The 27661-nt window shown below is 48.2% G+C and overlaps 1 pseudogene; it reads right to left on the bottom strand.

The window, feature by feature from the left end:
- LOC135533022 (guanine nucleotide-binding protein subunit alpha-12-like) overlaps positions 1-26910 on the bottom strand; it is a 48478-nt pseudogene extending 21568 nt beyond the window's left edge.
- Positions 26911-27661: the final 751 nt, after the last annotated feature.

The raw sequence follows: 27661 nt of genomic DNA, 5'->3' as shown, positions 1-27661 counted from the left end.
GTCTCTGCTGCTAAAGCCACTTTCTACCACTCTAAATTCCAAGCATCTGCCTCTAACCCTAGGAAGCTCTTTGCCACCTTCTCCTCCCTCCTGAATCCTCCTCCCCCCCCTCCTCCCTCTCTGCAGATGACTTCGTCAACCATTTTGAAAAGAAGGTCGACGACATCCGATCCTCGTTTGCTAAGTCAAACGACACCGCTGGTTCTGCTCACACTGCCCTACCCTGTGCTCTGACCTCTTTCTCCCCTCTCTCTCCAGATGAAATCTCGCTTCTTGTGACGGCCGGCCGCCCAACAACCTGCCCGCTCGACCCTATCCCCTCCTCTCTTCTCCAGACCATTTCCGGGGACCTTCTCCCTTACCTCACCTCGCTCATCAACTCATCCCTGACCGCTGGCTACGTCCCTTCCGTCTTCAAGAGAGCGAGAGTTGCACCCCTTCTGAAAAAACCTACACTCGATCCCTCCGATGTCAACAACTACAGACCAGTATCCCTTCTTTCTTTTCTCTCCAAAACTCTTGAACGTGCCGTCCTTGGCCAGCTCTCCCGCTATCTCTCTCAGAATGACCTTCTTGATCCAAATCAGTCAGGTTTCAAGACTAGTCATTCAACTGAGACTGCTCTTCTCTGCATCACGGAGGCGCTCCGCACTGCTAAAGCTAACTCTCTCTCCTCTGCTCTCATCCTTCTAGACCTATCGGCTGCCTTCGACACTGTGAACCATCAGATCCTCCTCTCCACCCTCTCCGAGTTGGGCATCTCCGGTGCGGCCCACGCTTGGATTGCGTCCTACCTGACAGGTCGCTCCTACCAGGTGGCGTGGCGAGAATCTGTCTCCTCGCCACGCGCTCTCACCACTGGTGTCCCCCAGGGCTCTGTTCTAGGCCCTCTCCTATTCTCGCTATACACCAAGTCACTTGGCTCTGTCATAACCTCACATGGTCTCTCCTATCATTGCTATGCAGACGACACACAATTAATCTTCTCCTTTCCCCCTTCTGATGACCAGGTGGCGAATCGCATCTCTGCATGTCTGGCAGAGATGCGTGTGTCAATAAAGAGGGGAAGGGGTTCTGTCTGTAATGGGTCTGTGTGTCAATAAAGAGGGGAAGGGGTTCTGTCTGTAATGGGTCTGTGTGTCAATAAAGAGAGGAAGGGGTTCTGTCTGTAATGGGTCTGTGTATCAATAAAGAGAGGAAGGGGGTTCTGTCTGTAATGGGTCTGTGTGTCAATAAAGAGAGGAAGGGGTTCTGTCTGTAATGGGTCTGTGTGTCAATAAAGAGAGGAAGGGGTTCTGTCTGTAATGGGTCTGTGTGTCAATAAAGAGAGGAAGGGGTTCTGTCTGTAATGGGTCTGTGTGTCAATAAAGAGAGGAAGGGGTTCTGTCTGTAATGGGTCTGTGTGTCAATAAAGAGAGGAAGGGGTTCTGTCTGTAATGGGTCTGTGTGTCAATAAAGAGAGGAAGGGGTTCTGTCTGTCATGGGTCTGTGTGTCAATAAAGAGAGGAAGGGGTTCTGTCTGTAATGGGTCTGTGTTTCAATAAAGAGAGGAAGGGGTTCTGTCTGTAATGGGTCTGTGTGTCAATAAAGAGAAGAAGGGGTTCTGTCTGTAATGGGTCTGCGTGTCAATAAAGAGAGGAAGGGGTTCTGTCTGTAATGGGTCTGTGTGTCAATAAAGAGAGGAAGGGGTTCTGTCTGTAATGGGTCTGTGTGTCAATAAAGAGAGGAAGGGGTTCTGTCTGTAATGGGTCTGCGTGTCAATAAAGAGAGGAAGGGGGTTCTGTCTGTAATGGGTCTGTGTGTCAATAAAGAGAGGAAGGGGTTCTGTCTGTAATGGGTCTGTGTGTCAATAAAGAGAGGAAGGGGTTCTGTCTGTAATGGGTCTGCGTGTCAATAAAGAGAGGAAGGGGTTCTGTCTGTAATGGGTCTGTGTGTCAATAAAGAGAGGAAGGGGTTCTGTCTGTAATGGGTCTGTGTGTCAATAAAGAGAAGAAGGGGTTCTGTCTGTAATGGGTCTGTGTGTCAATAAAGAGAGGAAGGGGTTCTGTCTGTAATGGGTCTGTGTTTCAATAAAGAGAGGAAGGGGTTCTGTCTGTAATGGGTCTGCGTGTCAATAAAGAGAGGAAGGGGTTCTGTCTGTAATGGGTCTGTGTGTCAATAAAGAGAGGAAGGGGTTCTGTCTGTAATGGGTCTGTGTGTCAATAAAGAGAGGAAGGGGTTCTGTCTGTAATGGGTCTGTGTTTCAATAAAGAGAGGAAGGGGTTCTGTCTGTAATGGGTCTGGGTGTCAATAAAGAGAGGAAGGGGTTCTGTCTGTAATGGGTCTGTGTGTCAATAAAGAGAGGAAGGGGTTCTGTCTGTAATGGGTCTGTGTGTCAATAAAGACAGGAAGGGGTTCTGTCTGTAATGGGTCTGTGTGTCAATAAAGAGAGGAAGGGGTTCTGTCTGTAATGGGTCTGTGTTTCAATAAAGAGAGGAAGGGGTTCTGTCTGTAATGGGTCTGTGTGTCAATAAAGAGAGGAAGGGGTTCTGTCTGTAATGGGTCTGTGTGTCAATAAAGAGAGGAAGGGGTTCTGTCTGTAATGGGTCTGTGTGTCAATAAAGAGAGGAAGGGGTTCTGTCTGTAATGGGTCTGTGTGTCAATAAAGAGAAGAAGGGGTTCTGTCTGTAATGGGTCTGTGTGTCAATAAAGAGAGGAAGGGGTTCTGTCTGTAATGGGTCTGTGTTTCAATAAAGAGAGGAAGGGGGTTCTGTCTGTAATGGGTCTGCGTGTCAATAAAGAGAGGAAGGGGTTCTGTCTGTAATGGGTCTGTGTGTCAATAAAGAGAGGAAGGGGTTCTGTCTGTAATGGGTCTGTGTTTCAATAAAGAGAGGAAGGGGTTCTGTCTGTAATGGGTCTGCGTGTCAATAAAGAGAGGAAGGGGTTCTGTCTGTAATGGGTCTGTGTGTCAATAAAGAGAGGAAGGGGTTCTGTCTGTAATGGGTCTGTGTTTCAATAAAGAGGGGAAGGGGTTCTGTCTGTAATGGGTCTGTGTGTCAATAAAGAGAGGAAGGGGTTCTGTCTGTAATGGGTCTGTGTGTCAATAAAGGAAGGGATTCTGTCTGTAATGGGTCTGTGTGTCAATAAAGAGGAAGGGGTTCTGTCTGTAATGGGTCTGTGTGTCAATAAAGAGAGGAAGGGGTTCTGTCTGTAATGGGTCTGTGTGTCAATAAAGAGAGGAAGGGGTTCTGTCTGTAATGGGTCTGTGTGTCAATAAAGAGAGGAAGGGGGTTCTGTCTGTAATGGGTCTGTGTGTCAATAAAGAGAGGAAGGGGTTCTGTCTGTAATGGGTCTGTGTGTCAATAAAGAGAGGAAGGGGTTCTGTCTGTAATGGGTCTGTGTGTCAATAAAGAGAGGAAGGGGTTCTGTCTGTAATGGGTCTGTGTGTCAATAAAGAGAGGAAGGGGGTTCTGTCTGTAATGGGTCTGTGTGTCAATAAAGAGAGGAAGGGGTTCTGTCTGTAATGGGTCTGTGTGTCAATAAAGAGAGGAAGGGGTTCTGTCTGTAATGGGTCTGTGTGTCAATAAAGAGAGGAAGGGGTTCTGTCTGTAATGGGTCTGTGTGTCAATAAAGAGAGGAAGGGATTCTGTCTGTAATGGGTCTGTGTGTCAATAAAGAGAGGAAGGGGTTCTGTCTGTAATGGGTCTGTGTTTCAATAAAGAGAGGAAGGGGTTCTGTCTGTAATGGGTCTGTGTGTCAATAAAGAGAGGAAGGGGTTCTGTCTGTAATGGGTCTGTGTGTCAATAAAGAGAGGAAGGGGTTCTGTCTGTAATGGGTCTGTGTGTCAATAAAGAGAGGAAGGGGTTCTGTCTGTAATGGGTCTGTGTGTCAATAAAGAGAGGAAGGGGTTCTGTCTGTAATGGGTCTGTGTGTCAATAAAGAGAGGAAGGGGTTCTGTCTGTAATGGGTCTGTGTGTCAATAAAGAGAGGAAGGGGGTTCTGTCTGTAATGGGTCTGTGTGTCAATAAAGAGAGGAAGGGGTTCTGTCTGTAATGGGTCTGTGTGTCAATAAAGAGAGGAAGGGGTTCTGTCTGTAATGGGTCTGTGTGTCAATAAAGAGAGGAAGGGGTTCTGTCTGTAATGGGTCTGTGTGTCAATAAAGAGAGGAAGGGGTTCTGTCTGTAATGGGTCTGTGTGTCAATAAAGAGAGGAAGGGGTTCTGTCTGTAATGGGTCTGTGTGTCAATAAAGAGAGGAAGGGGTTCTGTCTGTAATGGGTCTGTGTGTCAATAAAGAGAGGAAGGGGTTCTGTCTGTAATGGGTCTGTGTGTCAATAAAGAGAGGAAGGGGTTCTGTCTGTAATGGGTCTGTGTGTCAATAAAGAGAGGAAGGGGTTCTGTCTGTAATGGGTCTGTGTGTCAATAAAGAGAGGGAAGGGGTTCTGTCTGTAATGGGTCTGTGTGTCAATAAAGAGAGGAAGGGGTTCTGTCTGTAATGGGTCTGTGTGTCAATAAAGAGAGGAAGGGGTTCTGTCTGTAATGGGTCTGTGTGTCAATAAAGAGAGGAAGGGGTTCTGTCTGTAATGGGTCTGTGTGTCAATAAAGAGAGGAAGGGGTTCTGTCTGTAATGGGTCTGTGTGTCAATAAAGAGAGGAAGGGGTTCTGTCTGTAATGGGTCTGTGTGTCAATAAAGAGAGGAAGGGGTTCTGTCTGTAATGGGTCTGTGTGTCAATAAAGAGAGGAAGGGGTTCTGTCTGTAATGGGTCTGTGTGTCAATAAAGAGAGGAAGGGGTTCTGTCTGTAATGGGTCTGTGTGTCAATAAAGAGAGGAAGGGGGTTCTGTCTGTAATGGGTCTGTGTGTCAATAAAGAGAGGAAGGGGTTCTGTCTGTAATGGGTCTGTGTGTCAATAAAGAGAGGAAGGGGTTCTGTCTGTAATGGGTCTGTGTGTCAATAAAGAGAGGAAGGGGTTCTGTCTGTAATGGGTCTGTGTGTCAATAAAGAGAGGAAGGGGTTCTGTCTGTAATGGGTCTGTGTGTCAATAAAGAGAGGAAGGGGGTTCTGTCTGTAATGGGTCTGTGTGTCAATAAAGAGAGGAAGGGGTTCTGTCTGTAATGGGTCTGTGTGTCAATAAAGAGAGGAAGGGGTTCTGTCTGTAATGGGTCTGTGTGTCAATAAAGAGAGGAAGGGGTTCTGTCTGTAATGGGTCTGTGTGTCAATAAAGAGAGGAAGGGGTTCTGTCTGTAATGGGTCTGTGTGTCAATAAAGAGAGGAAGGGGTTCTGTCTGTAATGGGTCTGTGTGTCAATAAAGAGAGGAAGGGGTTCTGTCTGTAATGGGTCTGTGTGTCAATAAAGAGAGGAAGGGGTTCTGTCTGTAATGGGTCTGTGTGTCAATAAAGAGAGGAAGGGGTTCTGTCTGTAATGGGTCTGTGTTGTATTCTCAAATGAACATAACCTTTATGTACAGTGGTAAGATCTCCAATGAGTTGTATTTGATTGTCACTCTCTCTCTCTCTCTCTCTCTCTCTCTCTCTCTGTATATCAGCTATGTGAATTCATTTTGCAGCTTCTCATGTGACATCACTCATGCAGCCACAGTCCTACAGTGTGAGGGCACTATACTGGCCTATAGGGCATCTGTCATCTGGATCAGAGAATAGCTGACCTGGCACATTGTTTACATGTCTACGTTCTCTACTTAAAATGACCCCAGTAAGACCATGTACATGAGGCAAACCATATACCAGATTTTCTACATGCCTTTTAAAGCAACAATATGTAACTTTTATGGGAGTGACCAGACCAAATTCAGATAGAAATGTAAGTTATAGATCTGTCATTCTCATGAAAAGCAAGTCTAATAAGCAGTAGATATGTTCTATGTGCTCTATTTCTATGCTTCCTGGTCTACATTATCGTTGCTTGTTTTTGGTCACATAAAAACTGAAATTAGGAAAACTATTAAGAGTTTTAACAACCAGGAAATGGCGGAGCGATTTCTGCACATTGAAGTGCTGACATATTGTTTATAATTGTTTAGTTCAAATCCAACCCTTGTAATTTAGGTACAATATGACAGTAAGGAGACGACAGTTAGGCTCCAGGAGGTTACAGGTAGCATTCTTATGTTATTTCGTTCATTTTTAGCAATGTTGCTAAACAAAATGACTGCAGTAGTTCTCATAGACATGGTTGCTCTATGTGTCACCGACCCTGTATAAGCTAGCGACTGGGCTAACACAGCTATCCTCTTAGGTCAATAATATGCTGTTTTTATTATCTTTTTGGTTTGGCTTTATAATCCTGAGAGACATTGAACTAGCTAGTAGCTAGCTAGTTAGTTATAGTAACTCGTAGCTAGCTAGTTAGTTATAGTAGCTAGCTCGTCAGTTATAGTAGCTAGTAGCTAGCTAGTTAGTTATACCTAGGTCGCTACGAGGTTAGCTGACTTTTCTCCCCAAAAAATCTCATCGTAGCTAGCGACTTGTCCCGCATGCTAGCCTTTACAGCCAAATATCACGTTAGAAACGTCAAAATATAAATATTGATATGGCCAGTGTTGTATATCATTTCTTCATGCTAGCCTTTACAGCCAAATATCACGTTAGAAACATCAAAATATTAAATATTGATATGGCCAGTGTTGTAGACCATTTCTTCATGCTAGCCTTTACAGCCAAATATCACGTTAGAAACGTCAAAATATTAAATATTGATATGGCCAGTGTTGTAGACCATTTCTTCCTTCTTACTGCAGCTTGACAGGTTTCGCTCATCTGGACAAAACGTTATAAAATGTTTTCTAACCAGTGGTTGTTTTGTTGATATTCTTTTGGCATAAATCTGATGAGGCACCGGGTTCCTTCCTGATTTCTGCCATGGAACTTCCCCACATTTCCCATTTTAGGGAAGCCTGGTTCGCTACACCCATACCACACACACACATGCTGCTGACTAGACCTACAGTGGTGTGACAAATAGCAGTACGCATCACTACTGACGCAGAAAGACAGAGAGAGGGAGGGAGAGAGAGAGGGGTAGGAAGAGAGAGAGAGAGGTAGTGAGAGAGCGAGATGGGGGAGAGAGAGAGGGGTAGGGAGAGAGAGAGAGAGGTAGGGAGAGAGAGAGAGAAGGGGGAGAGAGAGAGAGAGAGAGAGAAAGTGGGAGGGAGAGAGAGAGAGAGATGGGGAGAGAGAGAGGTAGAGAGAGAGTGGGAGAGAGAGAAGGAGAGGGAGAGAGAGAGAGGGGAGAGAGAGAGAGAAGGAGAGAGGGTAGAGAGAGAGATGGGGAGAGAGAGAGAGAGAGGAGGTAGAGAGAGGGGTAGGGAGAGAGAGAGAGAGTAGGGAGAGATTGAGAGATGGGGGAGAGAGAGAGAAAGTGGGAGAGATGGGGAGAGAGAGAGAGAGGTAGAGAGAGTGGGAGAGAGAGAAGGAGAGGGAGAGAGAGAAGGAGAGGTAGAGAGAGAGAGAGAGGGGAGAGAGAGAGAGAGGGAGAGAGAGAGAGAGAGATGGGGAGAGAGAAAGAAAGAGACAAAAGAGAGTATTTTTTTTCTCTGAAGTTACCATTTCAAAACTAAAATAACTTTATTAGTCGACAGTGAAAATGCTGACAGAGTGTTTTAAAGACTGAGTAAGCAGATGGACTGAGGTTTCCTCTCTATTTCAGGAAGAGAGGGGGAGGGGGAGGGAGGGGGAGAGAGAGAGAGGGGGGGGGGGGGATGGGGGAGAGAGGGAGGGGGAGGGAGGGATGGGGGGAGAGAGGGAGGGGGGAGGGAGGGATGGGGGGAGAGAGGGAGGGGGAGGGAGAGAGGGAGGGGGAGGGAGAGGGAGGGATGGGGGAGAGAGGGGGGAGGGAGAGGGAGGGAGGGGGGAGGGGAGGGGAGGGGGAGAGAGGGAGGGGGGAGGGAGAGAGGGGGAGAGAGGGAGGGGGGAGGGAGGGATGGGGGGAGAGAGGGAGGGAGGGGGGGGAGGGATGGGGGGAGAGAGGGAGGGGGAGGGGGAGGGAGAGAGAGGGAGGGAGGGATGGAGGGAAAGAGGGAGGGGATGAGAGATAGAGAGATGGCATGTTTTTTTTGTATATAATTTATGAACCAAGTTAATAAAACATGTAACATTGGGGGAACACCAATGACGAAAGCCTGTCACAGCAGATGCATTACAGCTGACCAATCAAAACAGGTTTCTGGTGGGTTAAACCAATCAATGGATAGAACTGGTGTAGTTGTGGTGTGAGTAAGGCAGCAGGAATGGAACTCCATTCACAGTTTGTATTGGTCAGATTAGAGGATTTACTACTAGACAGGTCTGAATATACTGTGTGCTTGTGGCCCCTCCCTCTCAGACTCTCTCTCTGTCTCTCTCCTCCCTACTGCAGTGAACAGGCCCCACACCACAGTGTTTATCTCTGTTGTCTCTCTCCTCCCTACTGCAGTGAACAGGCCCCACACCACAGTGTTCATCTCTGTTGTCTCTCTCTCCTCTCTACTGCAGTGAACAGGCCCCACACCACAGTGTTCATCTCTGTTGTCTCTCTCTCCTCTCTACTGCAGTGAACAGGCCCCACACCACAGTGTTTATCTCTGTCTCTCTCCTCTCTACTGCAGTGAACAGGCCCCACACCACAGTGTTTATCTCTGTTGTCTCTCTCCTCCCTACTGCAGTGAACAGGCCCCACACCACAGTGTTCATCTCTGTCTCTCTCTCCTCCCTACTACAGTGAACAGGCCCCACACCACAGTGTTTATCTCTGTTGTCTCTCTCCTCCCTACTGCAGTGAACAGGCCCCACACCACAGTATTTATCTCTGTCTCTCTCCTCCCTACTGCAGTGAACAGGCCCCACACCACAGTGTTTATCTCTCTCTCTCTCCTCTCTACTGCAGTGAACAGGCCCCACACCACAGTGTTTATCTCTGTCTCTCTCCTCTCTACTACAGTGAACAGGCCCCACACCACAGTGTTTATCTCTGTTGTCTCTCTCCTCCCTACTGCAGTGAACAGGCCCCACACCACAGTATTTATCTCTGTTGTCTCTCTCCTCCCTACTGCAGTGAACAGGCCCCACACCACAGTGTTTATCTCTGTTGTCTCTCTCTCCTCCCTACTGCAGTGAACAGGCCCCACACCACAGTGTTCATCTCTGTCTCTCTCTCCTCCCTACTACAGTGAACAGGCCCCACACCACAGTGTTTATCTCTGTCTCTCTCCTCCCTACTACAGTGAACAGGCCCCACACCACAGTGTTTATCTCTGTTGTCTCTCCTCCCTACTGCAGTGAACAGGCCCCACACCACAGTGTTTATCTCTGTCTCTCTCCTCCCTACTACAGTGAACAGGCCCCACACCACAGTGTTTATCTCTGTTGTCTCTCTCTTCCCTACTACAGTGAACAGGCCCCACACCACAGTATTTATCTCTGTCTCTCTCCTCCCTACTGCAGTGAACAGGCCCCACACCACAGTATTTATCTCTGTCTCTCTCTCTCCTCCCTACAACAGTGAACAGGCCCCACACCACAGTGTTTATCTCTGTCTCTCTCCTCCCTACTGCAGTGAACAGGCCCCACACCACAGTATTTATCTCTGTCTCTCTCTCCTCCCTACTGCAGTGAACAGGCCCCACACCACAGTGTTTATCTCTGTTGTCTCTCTCCTCCCTACTGCAGTGAACAGGCCCCACACCACAGTATTTATCTCTGTTGTCTCTCTCTCCTCCCTACTGCAGTGAACAGGCCCCACACCACAGTATTTATCTCTGTCTCTCTCCTCCCTACTGCAGTGAACAGGCCCCACACCACAGTGTTTATCTCTGTTGTCTCTCTCCTCCCTACTACAGTGAACAGGCCCCACACCACAGTGTTTATCTCTGTCTCTCTCTCCTCCCTACTGCAGTGAACAGGCCCCACACCACAGTGTTTATCTCTGTTGTCTCTCTCCTCCCTACTGCAGTGAACAGGCCCCACACCACAGTATTTATCTCTGTTGTCTCTCTCTCCTCCCTACTGCAGTGAACAGGCCCCACACCACAGTGTTTATCTCTGTTGTCTCTCTCCTCCCTACTACAGTGAACAGGCCCCACACCACAGTATTTATCTCTGTCTCTCTCTCCTCCCTACTACAGTGAACAGGCCCCACACCACAGTGTTTATCTCTGTTGTCTCTCTCTCCTCCCTACTACAGTGAACAGGCCCCACACCACAGTATTTATCTCTGTCTCTCTCCTCCCTACTACAGTGAACAGGCCCCACACCACAGTGTTTATCTCTGTCTCTCTCCTCCCTACTGCAGTGAACAGGCCCCACACCACAGTATTTATCTCTGTCTCTCTCCTCCCTACTGCAGTGAACAGGCCCCACACCACAGTGTTTATCTCTGTTGTCTCTCTCCTCCCTACTACAGTGACCAGGCCCCACACCACAGTGTTTATCTCTGTCTCTCTCCTCCCTACTACAGTGACCAGGCCCCACACCACAGTATTTATCTCTGTCTCTCTCCTCCCTACTGCAGTGAACAGGCCCCACACCACAGTATTTATCTCTGTCTCTCTCCTCCCTACTACAGTGACCAGGCCCCACACCACAGTGTTTATCTCTGTCTCTCTCTCCTCCCTACTACAGTGACCAGGCCCCACACCACAGTGTTTATCTCTGTCTCTCTCCTCCCTACTGCAGTGAACAGGCCCCACACCACAGTGTTTATCTCTGTTGTCTCTCTCCTCCCTACTGCAGTGAACAGGCCCCACACCACAGTGTTCATCTCTGTCTCTCTCTCCTCCCTACTACAGTGAACAGGCCCCACACCACAGTATTTATCTCTGTTGTCTGTCTCTCTCCTCCCTACTACAGTGAACAGGCCCCACACCACAGGGTTTATCTCTGTTGTCTCTCTCTCTCCTCCCTACTGCAGTGAACAGGCCCCACACCACAGTGTTTATCTCTGTCTCTCTTTCCTCCCTACTGCAGTGAACAGGCCCCACACCACAGTATTTATCTCTGTCTCTCTCTCCTCCCTACTGCAGTGAACAGGCCCCACACCACAGTATTTATCTCTGTCTCTCTCCTCCCTACTGCAGTGAACAGGCCCCACACCACAGTATTTATCTCTGTTGTCTCTCTCTCCTCCCTACTGCAGTGAACAGGCCCCACACCACAGTGTTTATCTCTGTTGTCTCTCTCTCCTCTCTACTGCAGTGAACAGGCCCCACACCACAGTATTTATCTCTGTCTCTCTCCTCCCTACTGCAGTGAACAGGCCCCACACCACAGTGTTTATCTCTGTTGTCTCTCTCTCCTCCCTACTGCAGTGAACAGGCCCCACACCACAGTATTTATCTCTGTCTCTCTCCTCCCTACTGCAGTGAACAGGCCCCACACCACAGTATTTATCTCTGTTGTCTCTCTCTCCTCTCTACTGCAGTGAACAGGCCCCACACCACAGTATTTATCTCTGTTGTCTCTCTCTCCTCCCTACTGCAGTGAACAGGCCCCACACCACAGTATTTATCTCTGTCTCTCTCCTCCCTACTGCAGTGAACAGGCCCCACACCACAGTGTTTATCTCTGTTGTCTCTCTCTCCTCCCTACTGCAGTGAACAGGCCCCACACCACAGTATTTATCTCTGTCTCTCTCCTCCCTACTGCAGTGAACAGGCCCCACACCACAGTGTTTATCTCTGTCTCTCTCTCCTCCCTACTACAGTGACCAGGCCCCACACCACAGTATTTATCTCTGTCTCTCTCCTCCCTACTGCAGTGAACAGGCTCCACACCACAGTATTTATCTCTGTTGTCTCTCTCTCCTCCCTACTGCAGTGAACAGGCCCCACACCACAGTATTTATCTCTGTTGTCTCTCTCCTCCCTACTACAGTGAACAGGCCCCACACCACAGTGTTTATCTCTGTCTCTCTCCTCCCTACTACAGTGAACAGGCCCCACACCACAGTGTTTATCTCTGTCTCTCTCCTCCCTACTGCAGTGAACAGGCCCCACACCACAGTGTTTATCTCTGTCTCTCTCTCCTCCCTACTACAGTGAACAGGCCCCACACCACAGTGTTTATCTCTGTCTCTCTCTCCTCCCTACTACAGTGAACAGGCCCCACACCACAGTGTTTATCTCTGTCTCTCTCTCCTCCCTACTGCAGTGAACAGGCCCCACACCACAGTGTTTATCTCTGTTGTCTCTCTCTCCTCCCTACTGCAGTGAACAGGCCCCACACCACAGTGTTTATCTCTGTTGTCTCTCTCTCCTCCCTACTGCAGTGAACAGGCCCCACACCACAGTATTTATCTCTGTCTCTCTCTCCTCCCTACTGCAGTGAACAGGCCCCACACCACAGTGTTTATCTCTGTTGTCTCTCTCCTCCTCCCTACTGCAGTGAACAGGCCCCACACCACAGTGTTTATCTCTGTTGTCTCTCTCTCCTCCCTACTGCAGTGAACAGGCCCCACACCACAGTATTTATCTCTGTCTCTCTCTCCTCCCTACTGCAGTGAACAGGCCCCACACCACAGTGTTCATCTCTGTTGTCTCTCTCCTCCCTACTGCAGTGAACAGGCCCCACACCACAGTGTTCATCTCTGTTGTCTCTCTCCTCCCTACTGCAGTGAACAGGCCCCACACCACAGTGTTCATCTCTGTTGTCTCTCTCTCCTCCCTACTACAGTGAACAGGCCCCACACCACAGTGTTTATCTCTGTTGTCTCTCTCTCTCCTCCCTACTGCAGTGAACAGGCCCCACACCACAGTGTTCATCTCTGTTGTCTCTCTCTCTCCTCTCTACTGCAGTGAACAGGCCCCACACCACAGTGTTTATCTCTGTTGTCGCTCTCTCCTCACCTACTGCAGTGAACAGGCCCCACACCACAGTGTTTATCTCTGTTGTCTCTCTCTCTCCTCTCTACTGCAGTGAACAGGCCCCACACCACAGTGTTTATCTCTGTTGTCTCTCTCTCCTCCCTACTGCAGTGAACAGGCCCCACACCACAGTGTTGATCTCTGTCTCTCTCCTCCCTACTGCAGTGAACAGGCCCCACACCACAGTGTTTATCTCTGTTGTCTCTCTCTCCTCCCTACTGCAGTGAACAGGCCCCACACCACAGTGTTGATCTCTGTCTCTCTCCTCTCTACTGTAGTGAACAGGCCCCACACCACAGTGTTTATCTCTGTTGTCTCTCTCTCTTACCTACTACAGTGAACAGGCCCCACACCACAGTGTTGATCTCTGTCTCTCTCCTCTCTACTGTAGTGAACAGGCCCCACACCACAGTGTTTATCTCTGTTGTCTCTCTCTCTTCCCTACTGCAGTGAACAGGCCCCACACCACAGTGTTTATCTCTGTCTCTCTCCTCTCTACTGCAGTGAACAGGCCCCACACCACAGTGTTTATCTCTGTCTCTCTCCTCTCTACTACAGTGAACAGGCCCCACACCACAGTATTTATCTCTGTCTCTCTCTCCTCCCTACTACAGTGAACAGGCCCCACACCACAGTGTTTATCTCTGTCTCTCTCCTCTCTACTACAGTGAACAAGCCCCACACCACAGTATTTATCTCTGTCTCTCTCCTCTCTACTACAGTGAACAAGCCCCACACCACAGTATTTATCTCTGTCTCTGTCTCCTCCCTACTACAGTGAACAGGCCCCACACCACAGTGTTTATCTCTGTCTCTCTCTCCTCCCTACTGCAGTGAACATGCCCCACACCACAGTATTTATCTCTGTCTCTCTCTCCTCCCTACTGCAGTGAACAGGCCCCACACCACAGTATTTATCTCTGTTGTCTCTCTCCTCCCTACTGCAGTGAACAGGCCCCACACCACAGTGTTTATCTCTGTTGTCTCTCTCTCCTCCCTACTACAGTGAACAGGCCCCACACCACAGTGTTTATCTCTGTCTCTCTCTCCTCCCTACTGCAGTGAACAGGCCCCACACCACAGTGTTTATCTCTGTCTCTCTCCTCTCTACTACAGTGAACAGGCCCCACACCACAGTATTTATCTCTGTCTCTCTCCTCCCTACTACAGTGAACAGGCCCCACACCACAGTGTTTATCTCTGTCTCTCTCCTCTCTACTACAGTGAACAAGCCCCACACCACAGTATTTATCTCTGTCTCTCTCCTCTCTACTACAGTGAACAAGCCCCACACCACAGTATTTATCTCTGTCTCTGTCTCCTCCCTACTACAGTGAACAGGCCCCACACCACAGTGTTTATCTCTGTCTCTCTCTCCCCCTACTACAGTGAACAGGCCCCACACCACAGTATTTATCTCTGTCTCTCTCCTCCCTACTGCAGTGAACAGGCCCCACACCACAGTATTTATCTCTGTTGTCTCTCTCCTCCCTACTGCAGTGAACAGGCCCCACACCACAGTGTTTATCTCTGTTGTCTCTCTCCTCCCTACTGCAGTGAACAGGCCCCACACCACAGTGTTTATCTCTGTTGTCTCTCTCTCCTCCCTACTACAGTGAACAGGCCCCACACCACAGTGTTTATCTCTGTCTCTCTCTCCTCTCTACTGCAGTGAACAGGCCCCACACCACAGTGTTTATCTCTGTCTCTCTCTCCTCCCTACTGCAGTGAACATGCCCCACACCACAGTATTTATCTCTGTCTCTCTCCTCCCTACTGCAGTGAACAGGCCCCACACCACAGTATTTATCTCTGTTGTCTCTCTCCTCCCTACTGCAGTGAACAGGCCCCACACCACAGTATTTATCTCTGTCTCTCTCCTCCCTACTGCAGTGAACAGGCCCCACACCACAGTATTTATCTCTGTCTCTCTCTCCTCCCTACTGCAGTGAACAGGCCCCACACCACAGTATTTATCTCTGTCTCTCTCTCCTCTCTACTGCAGTGAACAGGCCCCACACCACAGTGTTTATCTCTGTTGTCTCTCTCTCCTCCCTACTACAGTGAACAGGCCCCACACCACAGTGTTTATCTCTGTCTCTCTCTCCTCCCTACTGCAGTGAACAGGACCCACACCACAGTATTTATCTCTGTCTTTCTCTCCTCCCTACTGCAGTGAACAGGCCCCACACCACAGTATTTATCTCTGTCTCTCTCTCCTCCATACTGCAGTGAACAGGCCCCACACCACAGTGTTTATCTCTGTCTCTCTCCTCTCTACTACAGTGAACAGGCCCCACACCACAGTATTTATCTCTGTCTCTCTCTCCTCCCTACTGCAGTGAACAGGCCCCACACCACAGTGTTTATCTCTGTCTCTCTCCTCTCTACTACAGTGAACAGGCCCCACACCACAGTATTTATCTCTGTCTCTCTCTCCTCTCTACTACAGTGAACAGGCCCCACACCACAGTATTTATCTCTGTCTCTCTCTCCTCTCTACTGCAGTGAACAGGCCCCACACCACAGTGTTTATCTCTGTCTCTCTCTCCTCCCTACTGCAGTGAACAGGCCCCACACCACAGTATTTATCTCTGTCTCTCTCCTCCCTACTACAGTGAACAGGCCCTACACCACAGTGTTTATCTCTGTCTCTCTCTCCTCCCTACTGCAGTGAACAGGCCCCACACCACAGTGTTTATCTCTGTCTCTCTCCTCCCTACTACAGTGAACAGGCCCCACACCACAGTATTTATCTCTGTCTCTCTCTCCTCTCTACTGCAGTGAACAGGCCCCACACCACAGTGTTTATCTCTGTTGTCTCTCTCTCCTCCCTACTACAGTGAACAGGCCCCACACCACAGTATTTATCTCTGTTGTCTCTCTCCTCCCTACTGCAGTGAACAGGCCCCACACCACAGTGTTTATCTCTGTCTCTCTCTCCTCCCTACTGCAGTGAACAGGCCCCACACCACAGTATTTATCTCTGTTGTCTCTCTCCTCCCTACTGCAGTGAACAGGCCCCACACCACAGTATTTATCTCTGTTGTCTCTCTCCTCCCTACTGCAGTGAACAGGCCCCACACCACAGTATTTATCTCTGTCTCTCTCTCCTCCCTACTACAGTGAACAGGCCCCACACCACAGTGTTTATCTCTCTCTCTCTCTCTCCTCCCTACTGCAGTGAACAGGCCCCACACCACAGTGTTTATCTCTGTTGTCTCTCTCCTCCCTACTGCAGTGAACAGGCCCCACACCACAGTGTTTATCTCTGTTGTCTCTCTCCTCCCTACTGCAGTGAACAGACCCCACACCACAGTGTTTTATCTCTGTTGTCTCTCTCTCCTCCCTACTACAGTGAACAGGCCCCACACCACAGTATTTATCTCTGTCTCTCTCCTCCCTACTACAGTGAACAGGCCCCACACCACAGTATTTATCTCTGTCTCTCTCTCCCCCTACTGCAGTGAACAGGCCCCACACCACAGTATTTATCTCTGTCTCTCTCCTCCCTACTGCAGTGAACAGGCCCCACACCACAGTATTTATCTCTGTCTCTCTCTCCTCCCTACTACAGTGAACAGGCCCCACACCACAGTATTTATCTCTGTCTCTCTCTCTCCTCCCTACTGCAGTGAACAGGCCCCACACCACAGTATTTATCTCTGTCTCTCTCTCCTCTCTACTGCAGTGAACAGGCCCCACACCACAGTATTTATCTCTGTCTCTCTCTCTCCTCTACTGCAGTGAACAGGCCCCACACCACAGTATTTATCTCTGTCTCTCTCTCTCCTCTCTACTGCAGTGAACAGGCCCCACACCACAGTATTTATCTCTGTCTCTCTCTCCTCCCTACTGCAGTGAACAGGCCCCACACCACAGTATTTATCTCTGTCTCTCTCTCCTCCCTACTGCAGTGAACAGGCCCCACACCACAGTATTTATCTCTGTCTCTCTCTCCCCCTACTGCAGTGAACAGGCCCCACACCACAGTATTTATCTCTGTCTCTCTCCTCCCTACTACAGTGAACAGGCCCCACACCACAGTATTTATCTCTGTCTCTCTCCTCTCTACTGCAGTGAACAGGCCCCACACCACAGTGTTTATCTCTGTTGTCTCTCTCCTCCCTACTGCAGTGAACAGGCCCCACACCACAGTATTTATCTCTGTCTCTCTCCTCCCTACTGCAGTGAACAGGCCCCACACCACAGTGTTCATCTCTGTTGTCTCTCTCTTCCCTACTGCAGTGAACAGGCCCCACACCACAGTATTTATCTCTGTCTCTCTCTCCTCCCTACTGCAGTGAACAGGCCCCACACCACAGTATTTATCTCTGTTGTCTCTCTCTCTCCTCCCTACTGCAGTGAACAGGCCCCACACCACAGTATTTATCTCTGTTGTCTCTCTCCTCCCTACTGCAGTGAACAGGCCCCACACCACAGTATTTATCTCTGTTGTCTCTCTCCTCCCTACTGCAGTGAACAGGCCCCACACCACAGTATTTATCTCTGTTGTCTCTCTCTCCTCCCTACTGCAGTGAACAGGCCCCACACCACAGTATTTATCTCTGTTGTCTCTCTCCTCCCTACTACAGTGAACAGGCCCCACACCACAGTATTTATCTCTGTTGTCTCTCTCCTCCCTACTGCAGTGAACAGGCCCCACACCACAGTGTTTATCTCTGTCTCTCTCTCCTCCCTACTACAGTGAACAGGCCCCACACCACAGTGTTTATCTCTGTCTCTCTCTCCTCCCTACTACAGTGAACAGGCCCCACACCACAGTATTTATCTCTGTTGTCTCTCTCCTCTCTACTGCAGTGAACAGGCCCCACACCACAGTATTTATCTCTCTCTCTCTCCTCTCTACTGCAGTGAACAGGCCCCACACCACAGTATTTATCTCTCTCTCTCTCCTCCCTACTACAGTGAACAGGCCCCACACCACAGTGTTTATCTCTGTCTCTCTCCTCCCTACTACAGTGAACAGGCCCCACACCACAGTGTTTATCTCTGTTGTCTCTCTCTCCTCCCTACTGCAGTGAACAGGCCCCACACCACAGTGTTTATCTCTGTTGTCTCTCTCCTCCCTACTGCAGTGAACAGACCCCACACCACAGTGTTTTATCTCTGTTGTCTCTCTCTCTCTCCTCCCTACTACAGTGAACAGGCCCCACACCACAGTATTTATCTCTGTCTCTCTCCTCCCTACTGCAGTGAACAGGCCCCACACCACAGTATTTATCTCTGTCTCTCTCTCCTCCCTACTACAGTGAACAGGCCCCACACCACAGTATTTATCTCTGTTGTCTCTCTCTCCTCCCTACTGCAGTGAACAGGCCCCACACCACAGTATTTATCTCTGTCTCTCTCCCTCCCTACTACAGTGAACAGGCCCCACACCACAGTGTTTATCTCTGTCTCTCTCTTCCCTACTACAGTGAACAGGCCCCACACCACAGTGTTTATCTCTGTTGTCTCCCTACTACAGTGAACAGGCCCCACACCACAGTATTTATCTCTGTCTCTCTCTCCTCCCTACTGCAGTGAACAGGCCCCACACCACAGTATTTATCTCTGTCTCTCTCTCCTCCCTACTGCAGTGAACAGGCCCCACACCACAGTGTTTATCTCTGTCTCTCTCCTCTCTACTACAGTGAACAGGCCCCACACCACAGTATTTATCTCTGTCTCTCTCTCCTCCCTACTGCAGTGAACAGGCCCCACACCACAGTGTTTATCTCTGTCTCTCTCCTCCCTACTGCAGTGAACAGGCCCCACACCACAGTGTTTATCTCTGTTGTCTCTCTCCCCCTACTGCAGTGAACAGGCCCCACACCACAGTGTTTATCTCTGTTGTCTCTCTCTCTCCCCTACTGCAGTGAACAGGCCCCACACCACAGTGTTTATCTCTGTTGTCTCTCTCCCTCCCTACTACAGTGAACAGGCCCCACACCACAGTGTTTATCTCTGTTGTCTCTCTCTCCTCCCTACTACAGTGAACAGGCCCCACACCACAGTGTTTATCTCTGTTGTCTCTCTCCTCCTTACAACAGTGAACAGGCCCCACACCACAGTATTTATCTCTGTTGTCTCTCTCTCTCTCCTCCCTACTACAGTGAACAGGCCCATGTATCTTTAAGATAGAGTGAGGGCCTGATTTGATCATTCCTTATGGGCACCTTTTAAAGGGAATGTTCCCCTCGTTGGCATTAACAGTAAACGCTGCATATGTCAGCTACATCGTTAATTACCTTTAAATGGCACATAGCCGACGGCACGATCGGATTGGATCCCGGCATAACAGTATTCAATCTCTTATCAATTGTGACGTTCTCCAACTTGTGTGTGTGTGTGTTTAAAAAAATATATTTTTGTATTTATCTGTTTGCAGCAACGACCTGGGGAATAGTTACAGGGGAGAGGAGGATGAATGAGACAATTTGTAAACTGGGGATTATGATGGTTTGAGGGCCAGATTGGGAATATAGCCAGGACACCGGGGTTAACACCCCTACTCTTACGATAAGTGTCATGGGTTCTTTAATGACCTCAGAGAGTCAGGACACCCGTTTAACGTCCCATCCGAAAGACGGCACCCGACACAGGGCAGTGTCCCCAATCACTGCCCTGTGGCATTGGGATAAAACAATTTTAGACCAGAGGAAAGTGTGCCTCCTACTGGCCCTCCAACACCACTTCCAGCAGCATCTGGTCTCCCATCCAGGAACTGACCAGGACCAACCCTGCTTAGCTTCAGAAGCAAGCCAGCAGTGGTATGCAATCCCTATCCCCTCCCCCAACCTTATTTCTCTCTCGGGTGATATGCTGCTGGGTGATATGCAGGGTGGTATGCAGGGTGGTATGCTGCTGGGTGTCTGTTGTGGGGGCTGTCAGTCATTTCTGTTTTCTCTCTATCTCTCTACTCCTCCCTTCTCTCCATTTCTGTTTCTCTCAATCCCCTCCCCTCCCCCCAACCTTATTTCTCTCTCGCTCTCCTTTTCTCTGGCTGGGATCCAGAGTTCCCTGGGAAAACTGGGCTGTGGTAACCGGAAAAACCTCTCAGAGAGAAAGATAGAGGGGTAGCGAGACAGACAGAGAAAAGGAGAGAGGGTGAAGAGAGAGAATGAGAGGGAGAAAAATAAAGACTCATAAATAAAGTTAGTAAGAGAGAAAGAGATGGAAGAAGAGAAAAATACACACAGAGAAAGAGATGGAAGAAGAGAGAAAAATACACACAGAGAAGGAGATGGAAGAAGAGAGAAAAATACACAGAGAGAAAGAGATGGAAGAAGAGAGAAAAATACACACAGAGAAAGAGATGGAAGAAGAGAAAAATACACACAGAGAGGAAAGAGATGGAAGAAGAGAGAAAAAATACACACAGAGAAAGGGATGGAAGAAGAGAAAAAATACACACAGAGAGGAAAGAGATGGAAGAAGAGAGAAAAATACACACAGAGAAAGAGATGGAAGAAGAGAGACAAATACACAGAGAGAGAAAGAGATGGAAGAAGAGAGAAAATACACACAGAGAAAGAGATGGAAGAAGAGAGACAAATACACAGAGAGAGGAAAGAGATGGAAGAAGAGAGAAAAATACACACAGAGAGGAAAGAGAGAAGAAGAGAGAAAAATACACACAGAGAGGAAAGAGAGAAGAAGAGAGAAAAATACACACAGAGAGGAAAGAGAGAAGAAGAGAGAAAAATACACACAGAAAGGAAAGAGAGAAGAAGAGAGAAAAATACACACAGAAAGGAAAGAGATGGAAGACTGAAAGGCAGCTGAGGATTCACTCTGTCTTGTTCTGTTTATCTGAACAGGAACCAAGTTGTCTTCTGTATATCATGTTAGCATGCTAGCATTATCCACTGTGACTAATGACAAGATTAGCCTCGTTTGCAGTACACATCAGGACAGCAGGACAGCACACAGCAGGACGGCCTACAGGGAGGAGGTGAGGGCCCTCGGAGGTGATGTCAGGAAAATAACCTCACACTCAACGTCAACAAAACTAAGGAGATGATTGTGGACTTCAGGAAACAGCAGCGGGAACACCCCCCTATCCACATCGATGGGAAAGTAGTGGAGAGGGTAGTAAGTTTTAAATTCCTCGGCGTACACATCACATTGACAAACTGAATTGGTCCACTCACACAGACAGCATCGTGAAGAAGGCGCAGCAGCGCCTCTTCAACCTCAGGAGGCTGAAGAAATTCGGCTTGTCACCAAAAGCACTCACAAACTTCTACAGATGCACAATCGAGAGCATCCTGGCGGGCTGTATCACCGCCTGGTACGGCAACTGCTCCGCCCTCAACCGTAAGGCTCTCCAGAGGGTAGTGAGGTCTGCACAACGCATCACCGGGGGCAAACTACCTGCCCTCCAGGACACCTACACCACCCGATGTCACAGGAAGGCCATAAAGATCATCAAGGACAACAACCACCCGAGCCACTGCCTGTTCACCCCGCTATCATCCAGAAGGCGAGGTCAGTACAGGTGCATCAAAGCTGGGACCGAGAGACTGAAAAACAGCTTCTATCTCAAGGCCATCAGACTGTTAAACAGCCACCACTAACATTGAGTGGCTGCTGCAAACACACTGACTCAACTCCAGCCACTTTAATAATGGGAATTGACGGGAAATGATGTAAATATATCACTAGCCACTTTAAACAATGCTACCTAATATAATGTTTACATACCTTACATAATTCATCTCATTCATCTCTCATATGTATACGTATATACTGTACTCTATCATTTACTGCATCCTTATGTAATACATGTATCACTAGACACTAACTATGCCACCTTGTTTACATACTCATCTCATATGTATATACTGTACTCAATACCATCTACTGTATCTTGCCTATGCTGCTCTGTACCATCACTCATTCATATATCCTTGTGTACATATTCTTTATCTCCTTACACTTGTGTCTATAAGGTAGTAGTTTTGGGATTGTTAGCTAGATTACTTGTTGGTTATTACTGCATTGTCGGAACTAGAAGCACAAGCATTTCACACAGCAGCACACTAACATTAACATCTGCTAACCATGTGTATGTAACAAATATTGATTTGATTTGATTTGAGGACAGAACACAGCAAGACAGCAGGACAACAGGACAGCAGGACAGTACACAGTAGGACAGCAGGACAGCAGGACAGCAGGACAGCAGGACAGCAGGACAGTAGGACAGTACACAGTAGGACAGCACACAGCAGGACAGCACACAGTAGGACAGTACACAGCAGGACAGCAGGACAGCACACTGCAGGACAGTACACAGTAGGACAGTACACAGCAGGACAGTACACAGCAGGACAGCACACAGCAGGACAGCACACAGCAGGACAGTACACAGCAGGACAGTACACAGCAGGACAGTACACAGCAGGACAGTACACAGCAGGACAGCTGGACAGCACACAGCAGGACAGCAGGACAGCACACAGCAGGACAGCACACAGCAGGACAGCACACAGCAGGACAGCACACAGCAGGACAGCACACAGCAGGACAGTACACACAGCAGGACAGCACACAGCAGGACAGTACACAGCTGGACAGCAGGACAGCACACAGCAGGACAGCAGGACAACAGGACAGCACACAGCAGGACAGTACACAGTAGGACAGCAGGACAGCAGGACAGTAGGACAGCAGGACAGCAGGACAGTAGGACAGCAGGACAGCAGGACAGTAGGACAGCAGGACAGCAGGACAGTAGGACAGCAGGACAGCAGGACAACAGGACAGCACACAGTAGGACAGTACACAGCAGGACAGCACACAGCAGGACAGTACACAGCAGGACAGTACACAGCAGGACAGCACACAGCAGGACAGCACACAGCAGGACAGCAGGACAACAGGACAGCACACAGTAGGACAGTACACAGCAGGACAGCACACAGCAGGACAGTACACAGCAGGACAGCACACAGCAGGACAGTACACAGCAGGACAGTACACAGCAGGACAGCACACAGCAGGACAGCACACAGCAGGACAGTACACAGCAGGACAGCACACAGCAGGACAGTACACAGCAGGACAGCACACAGCAGGACAGCACACAGCAGGACAGTACACAGCAGGACAGCTGGACAGCACACAGCAGGACAGCAGGACAGCACACAGCAGGACAGTAGGACAGTACACAGTAGTACAGCACACAGTAGGACAGTACACAGTAGGACAGCACAAAGCAGGACAGCAGGAGAGTACACAGCAGGACAGCAGGACAGTACACAGTCGGACAGCACACAGCAGGACAGCACACAGTAGGACAGTACACAGTAGGAAAGCAGGACAGCAGGACAGCACACAACAGGACAGCACACAGCAGGACAGCACACAGCAGGACAGCACACAACAGGACAGTACACAGTAGGACAACAGGACAGCACACTGCAGGACAGTACACAGCAGGACAGCACACAGCAGGACAGTACACAGCAGGACAGTACACAGCAGGACAGTACACAGCAGGACAGCACACAGCAGGACAGTACACAGCAGGACAGTACACAGCAGGGACAGCACACAGCAGGACAGCACACAGCAGGACAGTACACAGCAGGACTGCACACAGCAGGACAGTACACAGTAGGACAGCAGGACAGCACACAGCAGGACAGTACACAGCAGGACAGTACACAGGACAGTACACAACAGGACAGTACACAACAGGACAGTACACAGTAGGACAGCAGGACAGCACACAGCAGGACAGTACACAACAGGACAGTACACAGCAGGACAGTACACAGTAGGACAGCAGGACAGCACACAGCAGGACAGTACACAGCAGGACAGCACACAGTAGGACAGCACACAGCAGGACAGTACACAGCAGGACAGCACAGCAGGACAGTACACAGCAGGACAGCACACAGCAGGACAGTACACAACAGGACTGCACACAGCAGGACAGTACACAGTAGGACAGCACACAGCAGGACAGTACACAGCAGGACAGCACACAGCAGGACAGTACACAGCAGGACAGCACACAGCAGGACAGTACACACAGGACTGCACACACAGCAGGACAGTACACAGTAGGACAGCAGGACAGCACACAGCAGGACAGTACACAGCAGGACAGTACACAGCAGGACAGCACACAGTAGGACAGCACACAGCAGGACAGCACACAGCAGGACAGCACACAGTAGGACAGTACACAGCAGGACAGTACACAGTAGGACAGCAGGACAGCACACAGCAGGACAGTACACAGTAGGACATTACACAGTAGGACAGCACACAGCAGGACAGCACACAGTAGGACAGTACACAGCAGGACAGTACACAGTAGGACAGCAGGACAGTACACAGCAGGACAGCACACAGTAGGACAGCAGGACAGTACACAGCAGGACAGCACACAGTAGGACAGTACACAGTAGTAGGTATCCTGGCAACGCTAGGTATCCAGGGGACTAATAATGACAGAACCAACTATACCAATAGCCTGGCAACGTAAGTTATCCAGGGGACTAGTAATGACAGAACCAACTATATCAATAGCCTGGCAACGTAAGGTATCCAGGGGACTAGTAATGACAGAACCAACTATATCAATAGCCTGGCAACGTAAGGTATCCAGGGGACTAGTAATGACAGAACCAACTATATCAATAGCCTGGCAACGTAAGGTATCCAGGGGACTAATAATGACAGAACCAACTATATCAATAGCCGGACAACGTAAGGTATCCAGGGAACTAGTAATGACAGAACCAACTATATCAATAGCCGGACAACGTAAGGTATCCAGGGAACTAGTAATGACAGAACCAACTATATCAATAGCCTGACAACGTAAGGTATCCAGGAACTAATAATGACAGAACCAACTATATCAATAGCCTGGCAACGTAAGGTATCCAGGGGACTAGTAATGACAGAACCAACTATATCAATAGCCTGACAACATAAGCCTAGCCTTTAGAAAAGGTACAGCAGCTCATTAAGAAAGATATGACCCATGCGGGCCGGAAGATCTCTCTATGCGAGTCTAAAACCAAATGTCCAATAACCTATCCTCATTCCTCTTACCGGCCTGTCGTAAAAGTTAAGTTAAGGTTATGAACAGTAGCTAATTTCCCAAATATTCTAGCCTACAAAGGTGTTGTCCTAAAGTTGTTGGGGCTTTTCAAAACTAACAAGAATGAACAACTATAGCACAGCTTTCAACAATACTATCTTATTATAGAGCCTCTACCCAGGCTATAAACAATACTATCTTATTATAGAGCCTCTACCCAGGCTACAAACCATACTATCTGATTATATAGCTTCTACCCAGGCTATAAACAATACTATCTGATTATATAGCCTCTACCCAGGCTATAAACAATACTATCTGATTATATAGCTTCTACCCAGGCTATAAACAATACTATCTGATTATATAGCCTCTACCCAGGCTATAAACAATACTATCTGATTATATAGCCTCTACCCAGGCTATATACAATACTATCTGATTATATAACTTCTACCCAGGCTATAAACAATACTATCTTATTATATAGCCTCTACCCAGGCTATAAACAATACTACCTGATTATAGAGCCTCTACCCAGGCTATAAACAATACTATCTGATTATATAGCCTCTACCCAGGCTATAAACAATACTATCTGATTATAGAGCCTCTACCCAGGCTTCGTCCTGATTGGTCCAGGAGCGGTGTGGCCAATAGGGCCAGTATAGCACAGTGTTTTATGGGTACATATTCTTGATAGGACGAAGGTTGACATCGCACAACCCTAACACAAACTACCATGAGTGGATTTTTGATGTCAGACAGTGATAAATTAATGATAAATTAACGATAAATTAATGATTGATTAATGATTGACAGTCTCTCGTCAGCCCTGACAGCCTTGTTGTGACCTAGCAACATACAAACCTACACACACCCTCTACACACACTACACCCTCTACACACACTACACCCTCTACACACACTGCACACTACAATACACACTACACTACACACAACACTACACACTCTACACACGCTACACTTCACACACTCTACACACTACTCTCTACACACTACTCTCTACACACTACTCTCTACACACTACTCTCTACACTCAAATACACTCTACACTCAAATACACTCTACACTCTACACACTCAAATACACTCTACACTACACACACTCTACACACTCAAATACACTCTACACTACACACACTCTACACACTCAAATACACTCTACACTACACACACTCTATACACTCAAATACACTCTACACTACACACTCTACACTACACTACACACTCAAATACACTCTTAAAAAAAGGTTCCAAAGGGTTCTTCGGCTGTCTCCAAGGGAGAACCCTTTTGGTTCAAGGTAGAACCCTCTGTGGAACATGGAACCCAAAAGGGGTTCTACTTGGAACCTAAAGGCTTCTTCAAAGGGTTCTCCTATGGGGACAGTCAAAGAATCCTTTTAGGTTCTAGAATCTTTTTGTCATAGCGTGTTCTCAGTTTGTAAACAATGACCTGTTTTGAACGTTGAATGCAGCTCTACCTTATCTGGAGTTGAAGACCAGGGAGAGACTGTGACATCATAATAACAACACACACAGTCACTCTCTGACACAAACAAATGAGAGTGTGTGATTTTTCAGTCTCAGACACGGCTGTCGTGTGTGTGTGTGTAGCAGTGTGTGTGTGTGTGTGTGTGTGTGTGTGTGTGTGTGTGTGTGTGTGTGTGTGTGTGTGTAGCTGTGTGTGTGTGTATCTCTGTGTGTCTGTGTGTGTGTATCTCTGTGTATCTCTGTGTGTGTGTGTGTGTGTGTGTGTCAGACTCACCAGTTGAAACTCACTGCGTCGTGCGTAGGCGTCCTGTATTCCAGAATCCCTCCACAGAGCGTCCAGCGCCAGACCATAAAGCTGGAATTCCATTGGTTCTACCGCCACTCCACCACGCCCCTCAAATGACATCACAAACATGCCGTGCTTCTCGTTTTCAGAGTTCTGCCACGGAATCCCCAGCTTGTCCCGTGCATCTACCAATACACGCATCCCCTGTAGACCAATATATACATTAATATATACATCCACCAATACACGCATCCCCTGTAGAACAATATATACATTAATATATACATCCACCAATACACGCATCCCCTGTAGAACAATATATACATTAATATATACATCCACCAATACACGCATCCCCTGTAGACCAATATATACATCCACCAATACACGCATCCCCTATAGAACAATATATACATTAATATATACATCCACTAATACACCCATCCCCTGTAGAACAATATATACATCTACCAATACACGCATCCCCTATAGAACAATATATACATTAATATATACATCCTCCAATACACGCATCCCCTATAGAACAATATATACATCTACCAATACACGCATCCCCTATAGAACAATATATACATTAATATATACATCCACCAATACACGCATCCCCTATAGAACAATATATACATCCACCAACACACCCATCCCCTGTAGAACAATATATACATTAACATATACATCCACCAATATACCCATCCCTTATAGAACAATATATACATTAATATATACATCCACCAATACACGCATCCCCTTATAGCATCCCCACCAACACACCATATAGAACAATATATACATTAATATATACATCCACACAACACATCCCATCCCCTATAGAACAATATATACATTAATATATACATCCTCCAATACACCCATCCCCTGTAGAACAATATATACATCCACCAACACACCCATCCCCTATAGAACAATATATACA

The sequence above is a fragment of the Oncorhynchus masou genome, unplaced genomic scaffold, assembly GCF_036934945.1.
Source record: "Oncorhynchus masou masou isolate Uvic2021 unplaced genomic scaffold, UVic_Omas_1.1 unplaced_scaffold_2162, whole genome shotgun sequence".
NCBI classification, from domain to species: Eukaryota; Metazoa; Chordata; class Actinopteri; order Salmoniformes; family Salmonidae; genus Oncorhynchus; species Oncorhynchus masou.
Note: the sequence above shows the minus strand (reverse complement) of the source record. Positions and strands in the feature narration are given on the sequence as shown.